At 37.0% G+C, this 4,970-nt stretch overlaps 1 pseudogene; it reads right to left on the bottom strand.

Annotated features, from left to right (window-relative positions):
• Window positions 1-1,001: 1,001 nt before the first annotated feature.
• Window positions 1,002-4,733, bottom strand: LOC133836725 (fatty acyl-CoA reductase wat-like; annotated as a pseudogene).
• Between the last annotated feature and the right edge of the window lie 237 nt (window positions 4,734-4,970).

Here is a 4,970-nt window from a genome sequence, read left to right on the forward strand (position 1 = left end):
GCACACAGACACAGCAGCAGCGTCTACAACAGGTACAAACAAAATGAGGAGCAGGGTGGCTGCTGGCTGCTGGCTGCTGGCTTCTGGTTGCTGTTGGCATAGCTTGAGATCTCGCTGGTTGCTCTTGTGTGTTGCTTGTTCACATATCGTTCCATAGCCGGAAGTTGTTTCATTTTATGCAAGTGATGATGGCGCAAGTACGACAAACACATTTTCTAACAACTTTAGTTATTAATGAATACTTACGCAAGGCAAGAAAGAATTTGATAAAATTGTCAAATTAATTAGAGTAATGAAGTCGATATGTCTATATAAAGCGTTGAAGTTTTATTTATAGTAGTTAGAGCAATTTAGTTATATATAACTAATCAAATTTAGGGCAGATTTTTTAATGTCTATTGACTAAATTAAATTATAAATCCTAAAATGAAGTCAGTGGTCATCATGTATGAAACCTATTATTTATGTATATATTTGTAAAGTTAATTCTTTACAACTACCACATATTCTAGCAACTTTAGAAATATAATTCTATAATTACAGTAGAATCCGGTTATAACGACTCAGCTTATAGTGTTTGTCCGGTTATTGCGACGAAAACTCGATGTTTTGATTGGTCCCCATACAAACGAATATGAAAGGGCCTCCGCTTAGTACGTGTCCCTTTTGCACGACAAACCGCTTATACCGACGAAATTGTTCACAATTCAACCGGATATTGCGACAAAAAAATACAGCAAAATAATGCCAAACAAATTTAAGTATCAAACAACGCTCTTAGAAATGTATGCATTTATCAGTCTTGCTCGTGTGTTTACCACGGACACGAAGGTTCTTACATTCTCACTAATCTCTGTTAGTTTTAGCAGTCGCCTTAGCTTATGCTAAGGAACATGCAGGTATACGATTTATTATAAAAAGCAATGCGCCTCTGGGTAGCCTCTGTGGGCAACTAGTGCTCCATTCAACCTCTGTCGCAACCCTAGAGAAATCCATTGGTATCACGACAAGGTTGGCTGCTCATCGGAGTACCATAGACTCAGATTCTTGACAATCCCCACATACTCGCTAAAGATCACAACCTAGCTTGACCTAGTCAATTAACGGATTGTGTATTCCTGATGACCAGAAAAACACGGAATGAGTAGTGCTTAACAAAACAAATAAAACAATCCACATGCGACAACAATAGATTCTTTTATATACAAGTAGTTCGGCAATTATTCCTTATTTTTTGCTTTGCTATGGTTTGCTGATAAGCTGACACGAATTACATCGTGTGTGTCTTCTTGTTAGTCTTACTTGGCTGATGACGCTGATCAAGAATATATATGCTTAATGGGGTCCGAGATACCTCTTTCTACATTGATACTAAATACAATTTAAAGGCCAATCTATTCTCAAATATCTTGTGTAGAATAGACTTACAAAATTAAAAAGTTGAATCAGTATCGTATTGGCTTGATGGGAACAAAAACGATCTGTACTCAGTGTAAACGCATTTAGAGTTTAAAAATGTACATACATACATAAATATATATATAAATACGTACATGTGTATTTATTTATTTATTTCCATTCTCTGCTCGAAAAGTTTATGATAATCGAATGCGAATAGTGGTTTGCACTGATAAGATTTATTTTATTATTGTTTTCGCAATAGAACTGGGCCACAAATTTGGAACTGTAGGTTTTGCTTTTTGGTATGTGTTGACGTTGGGCTTTTGTCCAGACCATAAAGGCAGCGAAACGATGTAGTGGAGGCGGGCAGGCCGAAGTGTGTACTGTAATTGGCGCAACGCCGCAGAGTGGAGGGGCATTTATACTTCCGTTTGTGTTTAGATATTCCAATGAACTCTTTTGGTGTGTTGTCTAGTTTGGAAATAAGCTGCATAGTTGTCTCTACGATGCGATATTTTATACTGCGAAGGCCAGATTTCCCTAATATGCAGCGGATGGGGAGGAAGGAAAAATGTTGATAGATCGTTGAACGCTAGAGCACAAGTGATACTTACAAGCGTATTGATGTGTATTCTAGCTTAGAAATTTAATAATATTAAAACGAGACTCTTGTTGTTTTTTTAAATATAAGCTTTGAGTCGAGATTATGCCCAGTATATCTATTTTTAACAACACTTTTAATACAATTGCTCTTAGAAATTAGGTCTGGAAATTTACAACGGTGCTTACGGCAAATATGTATTATTTTACATTTCTCTATAGCACCCGAGAAGACGCAAAAAAAGACGTATACCCGATACCCATAGGGTAGAAGGGGAGTGTAACTTTGTGCCTCCAGGTAATTTATGTAACAGGCTTACAGAGGCATCTCCAACTCCATATATATATTCTTCATCGTGGTCAACAGTCGAGACGATATAGCCATGTCTGTCTGTTATAATACCCTTCTCCTCTACGGGTAGCGGGTATAAAACTATTTAAACAAAGGTTTTTCCAAACTCGGAACGAAAGAGAAGAGTATTGAATTGTCAACTGGGAGTCTCTGGATTTCACTTCCACATAAAATCATCATCGGTCATAGATAAATTTTACAGTAGAGGAGAATTCAACAATAATATATTTTTATTATATTTTAATATATTAAACATTTTTGAAGTAAACTGATTTATATACAAATGCAATGAAGACGATGTTTCGGGCAAAGCTGCCTAGTCCTTTATAAGTAGAAACCAAGAAGCCATTTAAAAATGAAGATGCCGCAAGCGCAAATAAAAAGTTGTAATACCCGATGGCGCCTTTCGAGTCTGGAGGTATACGAAAATTCAAATATTCCTTGTTAGCTTTGCTCACCAATTATTTTATAAAATATAGACAATGTTGAACATACCGTTTCATGTGCTTGCGAGCACGCATTATACTCTCATCGCTTGGATCCTCTTTGGCCATATAGACACGCATGCCGACTAATGCATGTGTGAAATAGTCATCCCAATCGAATGTTCTCATATCAAATTCGAAATGTTTTTTTATCTTCATCAGAAAGTGATTGCCAAAGACGATCCGTATTTGTGGTTTCATATGTCCAGAATCTTGTACCGAAATAGTAGAGTGCGTTCATACTTTTGTGTACCTTTTGATATAACTTAATCATTCGGGGTTTTTTGGCCTTGCAACCGTAACACCAAATCAATGGCATAACCGGGTAACGTATGGTAGAAGATAGCTATTAATTTGAACAGCCAAAGAAAACGTGTAGTATGTAAGAATGGATACCACAGCGCCTGTTCTAATGGAACAAGATGTCGATACTTCGCCAAAATATCTCTGAAAGCCCTATTTGATATCGAATTACTCTTATGGGGCACATAATTATAAATAGTCGGAGGCAATGAGCGATGTCTCTTCTCAGCTGATTCGTTCGCCGTTTGCATTGCACAAGCAAGAATGCAGTTGGCGCAGTAGTCGACGGGCACTATTGGATTTAGAGCTCTTATATTCATAGGCGCAATTCGTAAAACACCAATTCCAGTACCATAAACCATAGCAAGGGGTCCGTAGATGTTGTCTATCCATCCTGACATCGGCTCTTTTTTAGTTGCAACAACTAAAAATTATTTTACAATTAGAATGGAATCGAATTAACTCAGTGATGACACTTACTTGAACCTGGTCGGAAGATGCACACCGGTAATTCTCCCGACTCGGTCTGAATCACATGTTCTGCTAGAGCCTTTGTATAAGTGTAGGTGTTAGGAAACTTGCCCATGAGAGTCGATGCCATTGTGTCTAATAGAACATCGCCGCAAACTTTTCTAATCGCTAAAACCTTGTCTGCCCCAGCAATCAGATTGTCCGGATAGTATTGTTCCGAAATGTGTGAAATTACACAATTACTAAAAGATGTGGAGACGTGGACAAATCCCACAAGTCGACTCATTTCCTTGGCCAGATTCAACATAAGCTGTGTTGCACGAGTATTAATATCCAGTGCCTTGTGCAAAGGTTCAGCAAAGTTCACTGTGGCTGCACAGTGAATAACCACTTGCACCTCATTCTTGAGCAGCTCACGATCCTCTGCACTGATTCCCAGATCTGGTTCTTCACAATCACCAGATATGGACACAATTCTCTCCAGAGCATTTGGTTTAGTTTTGAGCATTACTCCAAATAACTGGATTAAAATAAAATTGAGTTCAATTGAAAGTTTTTGGAAATATTGATCAGTACTCACTGGATCTGTTTTCCATTCGTCTATGCGGTCTTGTGGACTTTTCCCACGCTTTGATCGAATTAACACATAAATACGAGATGCCTCTGTTGCCCGTAGCACTTTCTCAATCACAACTGAAAAACCGATCAGAGTTCGAAAATTTGTAATGCTTAGACGAACTACGATCCCAATTTGCTTTTTAATATAAACAATAATTTTTAATTTTTGAAAAAGGGTCATGCGTGTTATTAAAACTCAAATGGAGAGAAAAAAATTATTGATCATATCATTCGTATTGATTCAATGTATTTGTTACATTTATATATGATTTAATTTACACTGGCAGTTTGCATTATCACATTTATAGTTGTTCTACCTCTTCCCAAAAATCCACTTCCACCTGTCAGGAATAGAGTCTTATCTTTGTAAAAATCTTTTATTGTCGAATTCATTTTTTCTAAAACTTATTGCCTTTTTCACTTTCGTTTAAAGAAAAACACTACTGATCTGTTCAGCTCAACAGGTATAACGTGCACGCGACGCTGCGAATCAATACCGGTTCGCCTAATGCTGTTTGACTTTTTATAGTAGAAATTGTTGTGTAATTAAATACAAAGTACTTAAACTTGCTACACAAAGTATACTGGCTGTACTATAGTATATATGTATAGTTAAACAAGTTGAGTAAATAAGTAGTTCGGGTTTGTGTTAGCAATCAGCCTTATCGCCCTTAGTATAATACTGTGTCGATATAAAAATATGAAACCATATTCAATATCAACTCAACTGACACTTTAAA

Source organism: Drosophila sulfurigaster, chromosome 2R (assembly GCF_023558435.1).
Source record: "Drosophila sulfurigaster albostrigata strain 15112-1811.04 chromosome 2R, ASM2355843v2, whole genome shotgun sequence".
In the NCBI taxonomy this organism is placed as follows: domain Eukaryota; kingdom Metazoa; phylum Arthropoda; class Insecta; order Diptera; family Drosophilidae; genus Drosophila; species Drosophila sulfurigaster.